General features: G+C 43.5%; 1 protein-coding gene across 1 annotated transcript in view; it reads right to left on the bottom strand.

Moving 5' to 3' along the window:
• LOC126203900 (aquaporin AQPAn.G-like) overlaps window positions 1-18,308 on the bottom strand; it is a 211,033-nt gene extending 192,725 nt beyond the window's left edge. Inside the window, exon 1 of the mRNA XM_049938288.1 lies at window positions 18,110-18,308. The gene's annotated coding sequence lies outside the window, so the exon portion shown is untranslated. The remainder of the gene's footprint in view (window positions 1-18,109) is intronic.
• Between the last annotated feature and the right edge of the window lie 2,769 nt (window positions 18,309-21,077).

Here is a 21,077-nt window from a genome sequence, read left to right on the forward strand (position 1 = left end):
TGGAAAAATGTGATCTGAAACTGAAACGTGGCCATTTCTACTAGTGTTCCGTAAATGGACGTGTTCTCGACTGTATTTCTATTCAGCATTTGTATATAAACTCGACGTCCATGCCATTGCAGACAAGAAATATCAGATATGTTCTGCGCAGAAGACATGATCAATATAAACCAGTGGCGACGCTCTGATGACTCCAAGGAATTGGGCGAGGGAGAGCTCCTACGCATATTTACTACGACAAGGAAGGGTGTTGCAAACAAACTTTTGTAAAATATCATCTTAAAAGATTTACAGAATGATATCGGCTACGTGTCTAGAGAATACATAATCAGAATGATGCATCAATTAGTGGCATGTGGGGGGAGGGGGGAGGGGGGGCGGGGGGAAGGGGGTGGCTAAATACCACAATTTGATTTGCTTTGAGATTTCTACACGTATGGAACCTCATCTGTGAGCAAATAAAAATTTATTTGACCACTTTCTTGACGGATCTGAGTGAGAGTTATACGACCTGTATTCCTTTTTGGCTGTCGCTACAACGTTATGAACATGTTCAGTGAAACTTTCTGGCAGATTAAAACTGTGTGCCGGACCGAGACTCGAACTCGGGACCTTTACCTTTCGCGGGGAAGTGTCCTACCATCTGAGCTACCCGACTCACGCCCCGTATCTCAGATGGTAGAGCACTTGCCCGCGAAAGGCAAAGGTCCCGAGTTCGAGTCTCGGTCCGGCACACAGTTTTAATCTGCCATGAAGTTTCATATCGGCGCACACTCCGCTGCAGAGTGAAAATCTCATTCTGGAAACATCCCCTAGGCTGTGGCTAAGCCATGCCTCCGCAATATCCTTTCTTTCAGGAGTGCTAATTCTGCAAGCTTCGCAGGAGAGCTTCTGTAAATTTGGAAGGTAGGAGACGAGATACTGGCAGAAGTAACGCTTTTGAGGAGGGGGCGCGAGTCGTGCTTGGGTAGCTAGATGGTAGAGCACTTTCCAGCGAAAGGCAAAGGTCCCGAGTTCGAGTCTTGGTCCGGCACACAGTTTTAATCTGCCAGGAAGTTTCATATCGCCGTACACTCCGCTGCAGAGTGAAAATCTCATTCTGCATGTTCAGTGAACTTCTGTGTGACATGCGAAAATGCTGGGCTGATCTTAAGAAGGCGATGACAGTCCTAATTTAGGGCTTCTACGGTCTACGTGATGCAAGAATTTCAGTCACAACTGAGAATCAGGGTTTCAAACGAGTGGCGATTTATCACCGACGTCATTTAAAATATACGAGGGTGTCTAGAAAAGTAATTCCACCGAATTTTTTATGTGAAAACTCTCAACGCTTTCTAAAAATACAAACGTTAGTAACATTCTGCATACTCATTCTTGATTCCTCTATATTTGCAGGCCTGTGCCTCGAGAGGGCTCTGAATTGTAGCGTCTAATATGGTAGCGTGTAGTGTAACTACATCGGCGGGTGAGGAACATCGTGCTGTAATCGAGTTTAGGACTTGAAGATTTCGTACGTACGTGCCAATGACAATGCCAGAACACACACGAGCGCTTCGATATCTCCATCAAGACGACGCCTTGGGTTCACTGTCATCGACCATCCTTCATACAGTCACGACTTCGTTCTTTTAGAGTTCCATCTGTTCCGACATCTTAAACAACGTGTTAGAGTACTTCACTTTGATCGTGATGGAGCGGAACGCAGAGGTGAGGTTTGGGATCCCTCGACAAAGTCAGACATTCTATCGTGATTGTATCAACTAACTGGTCTCTCGTTGTCAGAAATGCGTTCGTTGCCAGGAACACTATGTTGAGCAAAAAATGTGTAGACATGAAGAACAAAGATATAAAACGGCAATAATGTATGTATTACACTCCTGGAAGTGGAAAAAAGAACACATTGACACCGGTGTGTCAGACCCACCATACTTGCTCCGGACACTGCGGGAGGGCTGTACAAGCAATGATCACACGCACGGCACAGCGGACACACCAGGAACCGCGGTGTTGGCCGTCGAATGGCGCTAGCTGCGCAGCATTTGTGCACCGCCGCCGTCAGTGTCAGCCAGTTTGCCGTGGCATACGGAGCTCCATCGCAGTCTTTAACACTGGTAGCATGCCGCGACAGCGTGGACGTGAACCGTATGTGTAGTTGACGGACTTTGAGCGAGGGCGTATAGTGGGCATGCGGGAGGCCGGGTGGACGTACCGCCGAATTGATCAACACGTGGGCCGGGAGGTCTCCACAGTACATCGATGTTGTCGCCAGTGGTCGGCGGAAGGTGCACGTGCCCGTCGACCTGGGACCGGACCGCAGCGACGCATGGATGCACGCCAAGACCGTAGGATCCTACGCAGTGCCGTAGGGGACCGCACCGCCACTTCCCAGCAAATTAGGGACACTGTTGCTCCTGGGGTATCGGCGAGGACCATTCGCAACCGTCTGCATGACGCTGGGCTACGGTCCCGCACACCGTTAGGCCGTCTTCCGCTCACGCCCCAACATCGTGCAGCCCGCCTCCAGTGGTGTCGCGACAGGCGTGAATGGAGGGACGAATGGAGACGTGTCGTCTTCAGCGATGAGAGTCGCTTCTGCCTTGGTGCCAATGATGGTCGTATGCGTGTTTGGCGCCGTGCAGGTGAGCGCCACAATCAGGACTGCATACGACCGAGGCACACAGGGCCAACACCCGGCATCATGGTGTGGGGAGCGATCTCCTACACTGGCCGTACACCACTGGTGATCGTCGAGGGGACACTGAATAGTGCACGGTACATCCAAACCGTCATCGAACCCATCGTTCTACCATTCCTAGACCGGCAAGGGAACTTGCTGTTCCAACAGGACAATGCACGTCCGCATGTATCCCGTGCCACCCAACGTGCTCTAGAAGGTGTAAGTCAACTACCCTGGCCAGCAAGATCTCCGGATCTGTCCCTCATTGAGCATGTTTGGGACTGGATGAAGCGTCGTCTCACGCGGTCTGCACGTCCAGCACGAACGCTGGTCCAACTGAGGCGCCAGGTGGAAATGGCATGGCAAGCCGTTCCACAGGACTACATCCAGCATCTCTACGATCGTTTCCATGGGAGAATAGCAGCCTGCATTGCTGCGAAAGGTGGATATACACTGTACTAGTGCCGACATTGTGCATGCTCTGTTGCCTGTGTCTATGTGCCTGTGGTTCTGTCAGTGTGATCATGTGATGTATCTGACCCCAGGAATGTGTCAATAAAGTTTCCCCTTCCTGGGACAATGAATTCACGGTGTTCTTATTTCAATTTCCAGGAGTGTATTTAATAGTCTTTAAGACTTTTCACATAAAAATTTCGGAGGCATTACTTTTCAGCACGCACTCGACATCTTAAGAAGAGGGAAACAGGAAATACATCCTGCTTTACAGGTATCACAGTATGGGATCGTACGATAAGTTTACTTTGACGATGACAAATACAACGTGTCATACAGGATTTGTACCTGCTGGGCAATGAATACAACATGTAAATAATACTGCATTTAAGAGATTTGGACCAGTCAGATCAATATTATCTTCAACAGAATAATTGAATAAGTTAATAGTTTTAATGATTTAGGAAACGAAATAAGTGATCAGAGATATGGACAACGGTTTTCATCACCTGCAGTATATATGTGGCAGTATTCACAGAGCTCTAAATAACGGATTTAGAAAGAGAAGAGATATAGAATAGAAGTGCAACGTGGGTTCTAACAAAGAGGGATGTATGCAAACTAGAGGCAGCTAAATGAAATTTCTAATAACAGTGAAAGCTTTCACACGCCAAGACCGGATTAGGAATGAAAAAATTACGAATTTTAATGGGGTAAACAACATAGTACAGAACTACACAAACGGTTGGTGAGGACTTATGAGCAGTATGTTAGATAAAAGACTGTGGAGATGTTGGTCGAGAGGAAGAAGAAACCGTGGGGAACTCAAAATGAGAGGGGCTCAACAAACTTTGAATACGGAGCATTCAGTTAGCCTAATACCTGGAAGGGAAGACGATGATGGTGATGATCACGACCTGCCTGAATCACTTCAGCCGAATACTGTAACAGCGACTACTGAAACGCCAAGGTAGAATCTTCCCCATGTCGTCGTGTAATGAAGCGAGTTCTCCATCTCTAATGATCTCGATGTCGACATTACGCCAAAACTTTCGTAGTGGGACACTGTTCGGAATAGACACCACACTTAAACTGTCGAGATTCTAAACACCACGCGAGATTTACTGTTAGTCTAGAGATGCAGGGTTCAAATGCGTGCCAGGCCGTGTTGATTAACGGTTCTCGCTGATGCCTAAAATTCTTGAGGAGAATACAACGAGCAGGCCACTGCCGATTATACTTTCCCCACTTGACAATCTTAGTTCGTGGCCCGTCTTCTATGAGGTCAATGTTGATTAGGCGATAAATCCTTACCTTCCTTCCTTTTTTCACAATCGAGACGAGAAACGTATTATAAGGGCTACTCCTTTCGTTTCTAACATACACAGGGTGAACATAAAAGAGGCTGTTCAGGGACATTTTCCGTGTGTTTTGATCAAGGGATCCATGGTCTCCGGTGACTAGCTATGGAATATTTCGTTTGATTTTTAACTCCGCTTATCTTTGTGTTTGTGTTACGTTAAAATTGTACTGCATGACACAAAAAGTTAAACACCGGAAAGAGGAGGAGGAAATGAAATTTAACTTCACGAGGTAAGACGGAATATGATGTTATTTCCGCATCTAGTCAAATTTTCAAAGAACTTGCCAGTATCAGCACATTTATCGGTAGGGCTTTGCTTTCCTTCTGACCTCGATCCACGCATTGATTCAGTTGTGAAAGGTGCCATAAAGCCGTCGTATCCTCTCCTGAGGAAAACTGTCCCACAACTGTCGTAATTGGACCTATATATCCCGGATATTGACACTGGGACGATGTTGGCTTCCTACCTGATCTCAAACACTTTCAATCGGGGACAGATATGGGGTTCTTGCTGGTGATAAATTTAAGATAAATTTAATCAAATAAAAACTTTTCCTATTAAGAATGATCTGTCTAATCATGATGCACAACTAGAGTATATGACAGAGCTCCATACAGTAAAGCAAAACAGACCTCCACAATAATGTGTTCAGTTAACAATTTAGCAATTGCAAATTTTAGGGTTAAACTGGGATGAGGTGTACAGGAAACATGATGCTAATTTAACACTTAACCTATTTCATGATACCTTTGTAAATATAGCTGTAAGAAACCATCTAAAAAGTCATGGCTTACTAAAGGAATAAAAATATATTGTAAACAGAAAAGGGAAATGTATCTTCCAGCTAGAAGGAGGAATGACCCAGTAACAGTGAAACATTATAAAAGCTACTGCACTGTATAAACAAACGTTATTAAAAAGTCCAGAAGTATGTATATTACATCAGAGATTAGCAAAAGAAAATTAAAACATTTTGGAATATTGTTAAAAGGGAAAGAGGGCAGCCGAGAGAACAGGAAGAATGTATTTCTATCAAACGCAATGAAAAGCCTATTAACAAGAAGTCAGAAGTAGGAAACGTTTTTAATAATCATTTTTAAGTGTTTTAGAGAAAATAGGATCCAACTATTCATTAGAAAACGCAAGGCAATACCTATTCAATTTGATAAAAGTTAAATTCAACCCACCTGTCCAACTGAAATTAGGAAAATCATAAATTCACTAAAAGTAAAAGCTCACATGGAATTGACGGCATTTTCAACAGACCACTAACAGCTTGCTCCCAACAAATAAATAGGATTCTCAGCCACAGTAGTAGCTCACTGAAACATGGCATTTTTCCGGACAGACTGAAACCATTGCATAGAAAAAGGGACAGGTCTGATGCTAACAACTACCGCCCAATCGCACTTCTGACAACTTTATCCAAAATTCTTGAAAAAGTAGTATATTCAAGAGCAGCATTATATATTTCTAAAAATAAAGTACTAACAAAATTTCAACTCGGTCTTCAGAAAGGCTTTTCGACAGAGAATACTATATATGCTTTCACTGATCAATGCTGACCATATTTGAATCAAGCGTTGGGATATGTGATCTTTAAAAGGCTTTTGACTGTGTGAATCATGAAATTTTGCTAGATAAGCGCAAGTATTGTGGTTTAAGTGGGACAGTTCACAAATGGTTTAATACATATTTAAATGAAAGAATGCAGAAGGTTGAAATTAACAGTAGAAGTAGTCTAAATTCAGCAGACTCACCTAACTGGGGAGGTATCAAGAATGGCGTCCGACAAGGTTCCCTTATTGTTCTTAATATATATTAATGACTTGCCTCTCTGTATTCTTGAAGATGCAAAGCTAGGTTTTTTTCTGATGATACAAGTGTAGTTATCACACCCAACAAACAATAATCAGCTGAGGAAATTGTAAATAATGTCTTTCAGAAAATTATTAAGTGGTTCTCTGCAAATGGACTCTCACTAAATTTTGAGAAAACACAGTACATACCATTCTGCACAATAAATGGCATAGCACCATTGATAAATATAGACTTTGAACAGCTACTTATACTACTAGGGTTGTTGAAAATCATGGTGATAAACATATCAGTAAAATAGCCTACTATGTGTATTTTCATTCACTGCTTCGATATGGCATCATATTTTGGGATAAATCGTCATTAAGAGGAAAGGTATTCATTGCACAGAAGCGTGTAATCAGAATAACAGCTGGAGCCCACACAAGATCACCTTGCAGACACTCATTTAAGGTACTCGGGATATTCACAGAACACCCGCAATATATATATTCACTTATGAAATTTGTTATTAACAACCCACCCCAATCCGAAAATAACAGCGAAGTGCATAGCTACAACACTAGACGAAAGGATAACCTTCACTATTCTGGGTTAAATCTGACTTTGCCACAGAAAGGGGTGAATTATGCTGACACAAAAATATTTGGTCATTTGCCAAAAAGCGTTAAAAGCCTGACAGATATCCAATCAACAATAAAAAATTAAAAGCATTTCTGAATGACAACTCCTTCTACTCAATAGATGAGTTTTTAGATATGAAGTAGTAACTGTAAAAAAAAGACAAAGAAAAAAATTATATTGTTTAAAGAAAACGTATGCTAAACTGGCACGTTCCACATCATTACGAAATGTCGTATTCATGATCAATGGAACAAGTATTAATGTAAAGTAATGCCGGGAGTACCTCAACGTTACACAGACGGTTCGTAGAGAAATGTGCCATGTGTGGACTAGCATTGTTCTGTTGAAAAATGGAACAACAGTACTGTCCATTGAGAGGAAACAGATGAGGAAGCAGGATGTCTGTGATGTACCGTTGAGCTGTCACAGTTCCCTCAATCAGCCTGAAATCCTACTAGACGGCTCTCTGTACTTTGACGCAAATAGTAACACTGCCGTGTCTCAGCAAAACAGTGGAAGAATGGGACCTCTCCCGAGGTTGCCGAAACACCCCCTGGCGACGGTCATCCATTGTTGCACAGAAACGTGATGCTTTCCTGAAGAAAAGTCGATGCCATTCATCAGCAGTCTACGCTCCGCCGTCGTGGCACCAATAACACCACAAAATGGGAGGGTAATTTGCTAGGCTGGTAGGTGCTACTCTCTGGCCAATGGTGCGGGGCAACATAGACACGGGTTCACAGGTAGATGCCGTGTTTCTTGACTTCCGCAAGGCGTTCGATACAGTTCCCCACAGTCGTTTAATGAACAAAGTAAGAGCATATGGACTATCAGACCAATTGTGTGATTGGATTGAGGAGTTCCTAGATAACAGGACGCAGCATGTCATTCTCAATGGAGAGAAGTCTTCCGAAGTAAGAGTGATTTCAGGTGTGCCGCAGGGGAGTGTCATAGGACCGTTGCTATTCACAATATACATAAATGACCTGGTGGATGACATCGGAAGTGCACTGAGGCTTTTTGCAGATGATGCTGTGGTGTATCGAGAGGTTGTAACAATGGAAAATTGTACTGAAATGCAGGAGGATCTGCAGCGAATTGACGCATGGTGCAGGGAATGGCAATTGAATCTCAATGTAGACAAGTGCAATGTGCTGCGAATACACAGAAAGATAGATCCTTTATCATTTAGCTACAAAATAGCAGGTCAGCAACTGGAAGCAGTTAATACCGTAAATTATCTGGGAGTACGCATTAGGAGTGATTTAAAATGGAAAGATCATATAATGTTGATCGTCGGTAAAGCAGATGCCAGACTGAGATTCATTGGAAGAATCCTAAGGAAATGCAATCCGAAAACAAAGGAAATTGGTTACAGTACGCTTGTTCGCCCACTGCTTGAATACTACTCAACAGTGTGGGACCCGTACCAGATAGGATTGATAGAAGAGATAGAGAAGATCCAACGGAGAGCAGCGCGCTTCGTTACAGGATCATTTAGTAATCGCGAAAGCGTTACGGAGATGATAGATAAACTCCAGTGGAAGACTCTGCAGGAGAGACGCTCAGTAGCTCGGTACGGGCTTTTGTCAAAGTTTCGAGAACATACCTTCACCGAAGAGTCAAGCAGTATATTGCTCCCTCCTACGTATATCTCGCGAAGAGACCATGAGGATAAAATCAGAGAGATTAGAGCCCACACAGAGGCATACCGACAATCCTTCTTTCCACGAACGAGACTGGAATAGAACCGATAGAGGTACTCAATGTACCCTCCGCCACACACCGTCAGGTGGCTTGCGGAGTATGGATGTAGATGTAGATGTAGAATGTTGCAGGGAGTCTTTTATTTGTACTTGTATAGCAGGCGCAGATGTGAATAGGTCACAGTGTGCCATGCAGGGGTTAGAGGCGGTCGACTGGAACTTTGATGAGCATGTTTGCCCTCACATTCCCGTACAGTCCAACATCTGGTGGCTGTCAGATCTGAATGCCCCAATGATCTGGACATTGCACGATTGGGCCACCCGGCTAAATGGAGACTCACAATGAGGTCCTGTTCAATCTCTGTTAGGTGTTGATAACGCTGTCTCACACGAGTACGCGGCATCTCAGAGTCCTTTACAGCTATCACCCGACATCTGACGTTGCTAGCGTCCCTTATATACCCTACCAGACCTAGTAATAACACTAAACACGAGCAACAATAATCCACTCTGGTGGCCGTTCTATCTGTCACAGAAAATTGCAACTCTAAACATTTACATACCCATCGATGGTGTTTATGTGTTCGAAGCTACATTGACATCCGGCCATCTCTTCTGGTAAATTAACTTGTTTCCTCAGGCAATATATCTCCATAACGGTGCAAATGTTTATAGCGTGCGCTGCGTGTCTCTTTTGACACAGGTAGTGCCCACTTTACTCATCGTCCTCAAGCTTGCATTTAGTACTGCTCAGTTCTGTCTCGGGTTTGTTTTCCCCGTAGCTTCATTTAACAGCAGTATACAGCATCGTGGATAGGTTTAATGATGAAGAGTTGACCGATATGTACACTGTGTGATCAAAATTATCTGGACACCTAGCTGAAAATGACTTACAAGTTAGTGGCGCCCTCCACCGATAATGCTGGAATTCAATGTGGTGTTGGCCCACCCTTAGTCTTTATGAAAGCTTCCACTCTAGCAGGCATTTGTTCAACCAGGTGCTGGAAGGTTTCTTCGGGGATGGCAGCCCATTCTTCACGGAGAGCTGCACTGAGGAGAAGTATCGATGTCGGTCGGTGAGGCCTGGCACGAAGAGAGGGTTCCAAAACATCCCAAAGGTGTTCTATAGGATTCAGGTCAGGACTCTCTGAAGGCAAGTCCATTACAGGGTTCTTATTGTCGTGGAACCACTCCGCCACAGGCCGTGCATTATGAACAGGTGCTCGATCGTGTTGAAAGATGCAATCGCCATCCCCGAAATGCTCTTCAACAGTGGGAAGCAAGAAGTTGCTTAAAACATTAGTGTAGGCCTGGGCTGTGATATTACCACGCAAAACAACAATGGGTGCAAGGTTCCTCCATGAAAAACACGACCACAATGTAACACTACCGCCTCCGAATTTTACTGTTGGCACTACACACGCTGGCACATGACATTGACCGGGCATTGGCCATACCCACACCTTGCGGTCGGGTGGCCACATTGTGTACCGTGATTCGTCACTCCACACTACGATTTCCCACAGTTCAATCGTCCAATGTTTACGCTCCTTACACCAAGCGATGCGTCGTTTGGCATTTACCAGTGTGATGTGTGCCGTATGAGCAGCAATTCGACCATGAAATCCAAGTTTTCTCACCTCCCGCCTAACTGCCATAGTAGTTGTAGAGGATCCTGATGCAGTTTGCAATTCCTGCGCGATTTCTGACGTCTGCCTATTACACATTACGACACTCTTCAACTGTCTGCGGTCTCTGTTAGTCAACAGACGAGGTCGGCCTGTACGCTTTTCTGCTGTGCACGTCCCTTTCCGTTTCCATTTACTATCGCATCGGAAGTAGCGGACCTAGAGATGTTTAGGAGTGTGGAAATATCGCGTACAGACGTATGACACAAGTGACACCCAATCACCTTGCCACGTTCGAAGTCCGTGAGTTGGGCGGAGCGCTCCGTTCTACTCTCTCACGACGTTAAATGACTACTGACGTCGCTGATACGGGGTACTTGGCAGTAGGTGGCGCCACAATGCACCTAATATGAAAAACGTATGTTTCTGGAATTATCTGGATACTTTTGATCACATAGTGTACCTCGTGATGTGAATGCAATAGCCGAGCGGCACAACGGTACTATGCTGAGCTGTTTTCGCAGTGACAGAAACCTCACGACGTTACTTTTGCGTGTGTTGTTGGCACGAACGAGAAACCGAACGCTTCCGTGTTAGAATCATTGCATTTTGCAGGCTTCACCTCTGTTGTGGAGACAATTATACATAAACAAATGTAATTACGTTATTACTCTGTAGCGAACCACTGGAGATCACGGATCTCTTAAACCGAAATACTCTCAAAATATCGATGAAAATGTTGTCGCTGAAGCTCGATTTACCTCGTTGATGATTCAGATGAACGATAGTTCTCGTTAAGAAAGTGAAGCAGCTACTGGGTGATAAGTTTCTTAATGTACAGTAGGCGAATGGAGTAATAATAAAAGCAAACTGAACGGGCAGTGACAACATCTGTGATATATCAGGAGTATATAATCGTAATTATAAGACGTCATGCCTTAACATCACTAGAATCTTTAGAAATTCAAACTCTGCCCTTAAGCTTATGCGCCCAGACAGAACCGAGAAACTAGTGAATCCACGGTAGAGCAATTTCCCGCGAAAATTAAGGATCGTAGTAGTGACAGTCGGTCTGACGCACAGTTTTATTCTACCAGGAAGTTTCAAACCAGCGTACACTCTGCTGCGCAGTGAAAATTAATTCCTGTGGATTGTTAACTTCCTGCTATATTAGTCCATTTATCTGGATATGCATCTAAGGCATATTTCCTTATTGATCAGTCAACTACTTGCTCAGGAGAGCTTTTGTAGCGATAGAACAGCTACCTGGGGAAAAGGTTTTCTTCATTCGCAGTCCACTACCCGTATTTTCTTTCCGAACAGTTAGGTGATAAATAACAGGGTTCTTCCTTTGTTAAGGTCTAACCGGTCGCTAAATAGAAACCAGGGTCGAAATCTGATGAAGCTTTTCACGGATGTGTTGTCACGGATGTGTTGTGCAGTGTCTCTGTATGCCCGTGAATCGCGTCACGTCGCTCCGTTCACTTCTGAGCGCACAGTGAGCAGATAAAGACGTCTAGATAAACAGTGTCTCACGCCAAGTATGAGTGCGTGAGAGAGATGTCGCCTGACTTCATGCTGCCCACATAACGTAGCTGTCATGCTTTTCTTTCTTCATCACAATTCTCGGTTGCACACTGCAGAGGCAATGAACACGCTCCTGCAGCGTTTCCGATGCGAAGAGTTTGACTACCCACCATACACTCCGTACTTGGCTCCTCCTGATTCTCAGGTCTGCTCACATGAACTGCTCGCTATGAAGGCAACATTTTGGCGCATTTAACAAGCTGCAGACGAGTGTAGAGAATTGGCGGAAATAACTGGCTGCTGCTTTCTATGACAAGTGTACTCGGAAGCTGGCACAAAGCTACGACAGATGTCTAAATCGGAGCGGCGGCTATGTAGAGAATTAGATGGAAGGTATAGCTATCTGTTGCAAATAAAGTATTTTTGATTTTCACTGCGCTTTCCATTTCGCGATCGATCGGACCTTAATAAAAGAACAGCTCTCGTACTTGTCTCTTATGCGTAACTGATTCAGTAGAGTGCAGCGCCGTGAAATGCGATATGTCTTATATTTCCCATTCCTTCAACAACCATAAATTAAATGGCTCACCTGTGGGTACCACTGAATTCAGGAGCCACACATTAGTGAAAGTTACCCTCTTAACTGACGCTGGCACTATGGGACTTAACATCTGAGATCATCAGTCCCCTAGACAGAACTACTTAAACCTAACTAAGGACATCACACACATCCATGCCCGAGGCCGGATTCGAACCTACAACCGTAGCAACAGCGCGGTTCCGGACTGAAGCGCCTAGAACAGCTCGGTCACCACGGCCGGCACCTGCGAGTTGGCGTCTCGTAAGAGTTAAGTTTCTTTAGCGGCAGTTACCGAACCATTAGGCATACGACGTAGCTCAGGAGTAGTCAGTAGCAGCATTCCTATCTCGAATTCAGTAGGTCCTAGTACGTTTACGTAAAAGAAAGGAAGATAAAGGTTTAATATTCAGTCGATGACAAGGTCATTAGAGACATAGCACAAGCGTGAATTGTAGAAAGAATGTGAAGTACGTCAGCCTTGTTCTTTTCACCTTAAGGTATACGAGACCAGCTATGGAAAACTTAAATCTAGATACCCGGGCGGAGACTTGAACCTGCGTCCTTCTAAAGGCGAGTCTAGTGACTTACCGCTGCGCCATTCTGCTCGGTTGCGTGTGAGTAGCAAATTTGATTCAGCAGAAAAATCTTACCTCAGTGAAAGACTAGTTTTCAAAAGACGTGCATTATATCGAAATAGGAGCATCGCCATAAAAAGCAAGAAACTTCAACAGTATATCTCATAATTTCGCTTGAAGCATCTCTTTACTTTCGGGGTGGCACGTAAGGCAAGGTCCATTCACTCCAGAATGCAAAGTAAACACCATGCTGTATTGAAATCCGAGAACCAATGCACTCACTCAGTTATTGGGGCACCTGCTGTTGCTATTCAAAATATGACGCTACTTGAGATTCAGATCACACACAAATTACAGCTAACTTGCAAGTCAGATTTACTTACAGAAAAATAGTCCAAAGAGCAACAGTGATCGAACCTTTAAATTAGTGGTATGAAGGCAAACAAATCGCGCTGCCATTGAGTATTCAAGATAAAATTATCGTCGTTTCTCACGCGTCCCCTTCGGTCGCACAATGAAGGTCCCTGAAATCAGTTTGACAAAGGTCGAGCTGAAAATGTATGCAAACTCTGTTTCACATGCTGTCTAATGACGTGGAAACTGTCGCTTTATAATGGGACACGAGAAATTCTTTCACTAATACATGCGAAATTTTCCTCCTTGCTTAGAAGTTTTTTTTTAAAAAAAATGTCTAGGGGCAGAACATCAATATCTCGGAGAGAAATGAAACGCGTGAAAGTGAATAATTCATTCCAGCTTTATTGTACACGATTAACTATTACTCTTAAGACACTGTTTATCACTGCACCTGCTCTCTTACGTTTAAGTTTCTGTTTCTCGAAGACAGTGAACATTGAGCGTCTCAGGAACGCCGTTCGCAGGCTAACGTCGCACAGCGAAACGCGTACCCGTTTGTCAGTATTACTTGTTGCCGCCCCTTACACATTACACATAAATAAGCTGTCGTTTTTCTTGGAATAAATCCCTTAAAATGAACAAATTTGTGTGTTATATTTGCATATTTCTGATATTCGCCATGTGGGTAATTATTTGTAAGACTTACTGTTATGTAAGCAGGAATAAGTTAACTGAGGACGCCACAGTATTAACGAATGTTATTAAATTTTTAGTATTCGACGTTTAAGACAATCAGATAGGCAAGAGACATGTAATAACAACGAAGATGAATGATTATTATTTGTTTTTGTTCTGTTATGATTTTAAGTTTTATTATTTAATTTTCTTAATGGAATCATTTGACCCCTTCCAGCAGGAAATTAACATTAATTTGTTTCTGAAACCAGAAATACGTCGACTTGCTCTGTCATTTATGGGAGCTATTTGGTGAACTGAACATTACAAGATGTATTATTGCAGTGTGTAAGTAATATATGTTATATACTGTCTTTTAAGAGTCGCAAAAGTCTAAATAAGATTTTAATTAGAGTCGCAAAAGACGGTGTACAGATTATAATACCTGCATAACTACGACTGCGAAAGAAAAGTTTAAAATCAAATAAGACAATATGTGTATAGTAGCACACTCTGCAAATGGTAGCAGAAAATTACAACAGGAATAAAAAAGTCGAAATTATAGTAACTTATTCACCTTAGTAAAGGTGCTGAACTCGTGAATGATACCCTACAAAATATTTACTTGTAAGCGGGAGCCAAAGATAATTTCTTTCACAAACGAGTCGATATGACTGAAGAAATCGACCGTTCTCCAAAGGAGCACTTCCTACAAGTGGTGAATAAAAAATACATCGGACAACTCCGAAGTACACACGAAAGGCACGCCGCTGGGTGTCAACGGAACAGATGTGCATATTTGCAGGTTGCACATGTCATGGTTTAGGTCTTAAATATGCCTGTCACAGCACGTTAGCGAGTCATTTCGTACATCAGTTTGTGAAACTAGGTGAATAGAAATGAATAAGGTATTTATAATCAACTGAATTTTTTGGACCCTGACAATACCTCAATATTTGTTATTAAGATAAGCATGCTGAATTTGTTCTGAAGACGATAAAACTTATCAAATTAACAGAGGTGGGAATAATCGAGATAAGAAGTGAAATGTCCTTATCTATGGAAGAAGTTGAAAATCATGGTCCCGAAGGGAAAAATAATTTCTTTTTAAGAAAACTATTCGTGTTACCTGTTATTTCGTATTACGTTGTTGCAATGTTGTGGATTTAAGCACGACCTGCTGATTTCTAGAAGTTCGAATCGCTTAGTACGAAAGAAATAGAAGCAAATAATCCAATTGTATTCTAAGATGGACCCAAAATGCTGTTAGGGTGTCGTGTGATGCAATACAACACTCTTACTTGGACAATCGAAGTTAATTGTGGACAAAATAATTCTTTAAACTGACCCAGTAACCCGCAGATGGGCTTCAAAACTGCAGGTTAAAATTTTTACACGTGAAATGAAACAAATATACAATGATTTACTTGTACTTCCCATACAGGGAACATAGAAATGTTTCTCCTAGTAAAAACAGAAACTGAGAGCTTATATTTGCAGGTACTGAATTCAAAATTGAGAAACACAGCGTGTGGCATATAGGCATTACTGATTCACCGTGAGCGAAGGTATATATCCCACAACCAATAACAACGTTAGTAGATTATTAGTTTTTTTAACGAACACGTAATAGTTTAAAACTGTGAAGTAACCACAAGTAGCTTATGATTTCCTTTGTTAGCAGTGTCTCTCATCAGACGCGATCATCTTCAGAAATTTAGTAGTCACAGTTTATTAAATGTGTCTGGTTGTGCACAGCACCAAAGTCGGACCAAAGACACTTTTATGTCTGATGTTGGCACTGCACACAGCCACATACATGAAACGTGTGGTCGTTGGCTACTAAATTTCTGAAAACGATCACGTCTGATGAGCAAAACCGGTAATGAGTTTATATGCGACTCGTGGCAGCTCCAGAGTTTTATTTCTTACGGACGCTGTTCCCCTGCAGGTGTTGCCTGCTGTCGCTTAACATAATGGTTTCGTGAAGCAAAACGAAGACAGTGAAAGATACATACTTTGTAAATAAAACTCCGCCACCTGTCTGTATTCCGGTTGTTCAGGTTTTTATTTCAAAGTGCAAACTCTACCAAAATTATTTCCGAAATTCTCTCGAGGTTGTCTATCAGGATCTGTCGAAGCAGACGTACCTGCATACTGCGAAAACGTGATCCACTAATGGTCAGTAGTGAGCGACTCTTGGAAATCTTAATTATGGGGTTCTTCTCTGGAATACGTATCGGAAATAAAACCTTGAAACATGAAATAAAGACAATCCACTGACTTTTAGTCACAAAAATACTTATATTAATTTCATGGTAGTTACATATTCCCGTCTACATTGTATGATTATTTGCACTTGGTATGGAGCCACTCGTCCTCATGCATGGAGGAATAATAAAGTTTGAAATGATACTTAAGTTACAAAAACTGAAAGTAACTAGGTCATCACGCTTTCTCGATGAGGCGTTGTCCTCTTAGAAGATCGGGTTTTCTGCCGCTAATCCGTGACGCACTTGCAAGATATTTCGATCGTGTAAATCTCAGTCTTCGTCAAGTGCTCCCTGCTACAGCCTCAGTGAGCACCACATGAAGACTGCGAGCTATGTGGTCAAAAAGTCGTGCAAGTATGACGTGGATTACCGGCAGAAAATCTGATGTTTTCTGATGATTATTGGGACAATAGTTTAGTTAACCGAAGTTTAGTAACATAAATAGTTCCTGTATCTAAGTGTTTTGCATTCCCTCACGTCTGAAAAACAGCACCAGCGATTCGGAACGTTTCGTAAATAAATAGATGTTAAAAAATTGAGAATTTCTTAACGTTGTGACTGTATGCAGTATGCACATGTAATATTCACAAGCTTTTGACGTGCATAAAAGTTATTTGGTAAAACAGATTCGCTGTGCTGAAATTCTAGCCAGTTTTGTCACACTTACCACCGGTGGATCCGGTTTCCGCAGTGCGCAGGTGCGTCTGCTTCGACAGTTCGTGATCTAGAACCTCGAGAGAATTTAGGAAATAATGGTGACGGAGCTTTAACTCTGAAACAAAAACCTGAACAACCGGAATACAGACAGTGGTGACAGTTCGTGATCTAGAACCTCGAGAGAATTTAATAAATAATGGTGACGGAGCTTTAACTCTGAAACAAAAACCTGAACAACCGGAATACAGACAGTGGTCTGACTTTTATTTAGAAAGTATATATCTTTCACTGTCTTCTTATGTTTCCGTTACAATAACTGATAGTAACTAGGTCATCACGCTTTCACTGGAAGGTGTTGTCCTCTTGGAAAATCGGGTTTTCTGCCGGTAATACGCGACGCAGTTGCAAGATATTTCGATCGCGTGAATCTCAGTCTTCATCAAGTGCTCCCTGCTACAGACACAGTGAGCAACAGATGAAGGCTGCGAGCCATGTGATCAAAACATCGTGCAAGTACGACGCGGATTGCCCGCAGAAAATCCGATTTTTTCAGATGATTATTGGGACAACAGTTTAGCTTCAGTTTAGTTAACGGAAGTTCAGTAACGCAAATAGTTCCCAGATCTAAATGTTTTGCATTCCTTCATGTCTGAAAAATAGCACCGGCGATTCGGAACGCTTCCTAAATAAATAGATGTTAAAAATTGAGAATCCCTTAACGTTGTGACTGGATGCATTATTCACATGTAATATTCACAAGCTTTCGACGTGCGAAAAAACAGATTCGCTGTGCTAAAAGTCTAGCCCGTTTTGTCACACTTACCACTGGTGGATCAGGTTTTCGCAGTGTGCAGGTGCGTCTGCTTCGACAGTTCGTGATCTACAACCTCGAGAAAATTTCGGAAATAATGGTGACGGGGGCTTAACTCTGAAACAAAACCTGAACAACCGGAATACAGACAGTGGTCTGACTTTTATTTAGAAAGTATATATCTTTCACTGTCTTCGTACACATCATGAAATTACTATGTTAAGCGACAGCAGGGGGAACAGCGTCCGTAGGAAATGAAACTGTGTGACAGTTTAAAACAAAACGTAAATGAACATTCCTATGTTTGGAATAAAAGTTGCGCTTCAACAAGTGAGCTGTTACACTTGGCGACACTTTTCAACCTGTTTCAAATAAGAGACCTACCTATTCATCAAGTGGCGGTATTTCAGATGGAGCTGTGATCACAAAGTACGGACTAGTTAGGAGAGAGACAGAGAGAGGAAGGAGCTGTTGTGTGTGTCTGCAGCTGCCTCTGAAACGAGAGCGGCAGAAGACGCGCCGGCCGCGGAGCTAGTGCGCGTGCGCGCCGCGGGTCGTGCTGCTGGCGGGGAGGTGTCCGCGCTACTGCCGCGCCGCGCTCCGCCTCACCAGCAGGTGGGCTGTCCTGCCGGCCGTGTACGCAGGCCTGGCTGGTGACGACACACGGTACACGTTGCACGCGACCGACAGATGGCACCAAGCCAGCCTGCTCCCTCATCTATGTGCGCAGGCCGAGATAAGACATCGGTGATGCTCACCCATTCACAGGCCAGTGCACCTGAACAAGATCAGGTACCAGTCGATACTCTCAACAATGGTCAATACGTAGCTTTTGAGTGAAAAAATTGACTTTCTGATATTTATAATGGTAAATATTTACGTTTAGGAGTGGATTAGGAGGGAGAGAGTGGGGGTAGATAAGAGAAAGGAGAGATTTCTAGGAATTTACTCGACTTAACTAGTGAAGGTAAGGACATGAATCATGGGTGGTGTGGGTCAGGAACTAGCGGAGACTATGGCCTCGGGCATTAAGGAATCTACGTCTACATTCACACTCCGCAAGCTACCGTACATTGCGAGGCGGAGTGTACCCTGTACCACTGTTGGTCAATTTCTTCAATGTTCCACTCGCCAATGGAGCGAAGGAAAAGCCACTGTCCATATTTCTCCGCGTGATTCTTAATATCTCTGATCTTTGTGGTCCTTAGGCGAAATACACGTAGGTGGCAATAGAATCGTTCTGCAGTCAGCTCCAAATGCCAATAATGTTCCTGGGAAAGAACGTCTCCTTCCCTCCAAGGCTTCCCATTTGGGCTCCGGAAGGTTGTCTGCAGTACTTGAGCGTTGTTAGAACCTATCGGTGCAAACTATAGCAGCCTGCGTGTGAATTGATTCGATGTCTTCCTACAATCCGACTGCAGTCCGAGTGAGTCGAACTAGTGTCCTGTATGCAGTCTTCCTCACAGATCAACAACACTTTCCTAAAACTCTCAAAATAAACTGAAGACTACCATACGCCTCACCTGACTACACTACTGGCCATTAAAATTGCTACACCACGAAGAAATGCGGATGATAAACGGGTATTCATTGGACAAATATATTATAGTAGAACTGACATGTGTTTACATTTTCACGCAATTTGGGTTCACAGATCCTGAGAAATCAGTACCCAGAACAACCACCTCTGGCCGTAATAACTGCCTTGATACGCCTGGGCATTGAGTCAAACAGAGCTTGGATGGCGCGTACAGGCACAACTGCCCATGCAGCTTCAACACGATACCACAGTTCATCAAGATTAGTGACTGGCGTATTGTGACGAGCTAATTGTTCGGCCACCATTGACCGGACGCTTTCAATTGGTGAGAGATCTGGAGAATGTGCTGGTCAAGGCAGCAGTCGAACATTTTCTGTATCCACAAAGGCCCGTAAAGGACCTGCAACATGCGGTGCATTATCTTGCTGAAATGTGGGGTTTCGCAGGGATCGAATGAAGGGTATAGCCACGGGCCGTACAACATCTGAAATGTAACGTCCACTGTTCAATGTGCCGTCAATGCGAACAAGAGGTGATCGGGACGTGTAACCAATGGCACCCCATACCATCACGCCGGGTGATACGCCAGTATGGCGATGACGAATACACGCTTCCAACGTGCGTTCACCGCGATGTCGCCAAACACGGATGCGACCATCATAATGCTGTAAACAGAACCTGGAGCCATTCCGAAAAAATGATGTTTTGCCATTCGTGCACCCAGGTTCGTCGTTGAGTACACCATCGCAGGCGCTCCTGTCTGTGATGTAGCGTAAAGGGTAACCGCAGCAATGGTCTCCGAGCTGATAGCCCATGCTGCTGCAAACGTAGTCGAGCTGTTCGTGCAGATGGGTGTTGTCTTGCAAACGTCCCCATTTGTTGACTCAGGGATCGAGACGTGGCTGCACGATCCGTTACAGCCATGCGGATAAGATGCCTGTCATCTCGACTGGTAGTGATACGAGGCCGTTGGGATTCAGCACGGCGTTCCGTATTACCCTCCTGAACTCACCGATTCCATATTCTGCTAACATTCATTGTATCTCGACCAACGCGAGCAGCAATGTCGCGATACTATAAACCTCTATCGCGATAGGCTACAATCCGACCTTTATCAAAGTCGGTAAACGTGATGGTACGCATTTCTCCTCCTTACACGAGACATCACAACAACGTTTCAGCACGCAACGCCGGTCAACTGCTGCTTGTGTATGAGAAATCGGTTGGAAACTTTCCTCATGTCAGCACGTTGTGGGTGTCGCCACCGGTGCCAATCTAGTGTGAATGCTCTGAAAAGCTAATCATTTGCATATCATAGTATCTTCTTCCTGTCGGTTAAATTTCGTGTATGTAGCACGTCATCTTCGTGGTGTAGCAATTTTAATGGCCAGTAGTGTAGATCCTCACGTTCTCGTCCCATTTCATATCGCTTTTCGACGTTACGCCTAGATGTTTAAGCAATGTGACTGTGGCAAGCAGCATGCCACTAATGCTGTATTCGAATATTACAGGTGTTTTTTTTTTTTTTTTTTTTTTTTTTTGCTACTCATCTGTTTCAGCTAGCGTTTCTCTGCATTAAAAGCTAGCTCCCATGCATTAGACAAACTAGTTCTGTCAAAGTCATATTAGACACTCCTCCAATCACTCATCGATGATACCTTTCCGTACACAAAAGCTTCATCACCAAAAAGCTGCATATTACTGCTCTCCCTGTCGGCCAGATTATTTATGTATATAGAGAACAAATCTGCCCCATCACACTTTTCTGTTGCACTCTTGACGATATCCTTGTCTCTCTTCGTCGAGAGCAAC

Source organism: Schistocerca nitens, chromosome 9 (genome assembly GCF_023898315.1).
Source record: "Schistocerca nitens isolate TAMUIC-IGC-003100 chromosome 9, iqSchNite1.1, whole genome shotgun sequence".
Taxonomy (NCBI): domain Eukaryota; kingdom Metazoa; phylum Arthropoda; class Insecta; order Orthoptera; family Acrididae; genus Schistocerca; species Schistocerca nitens.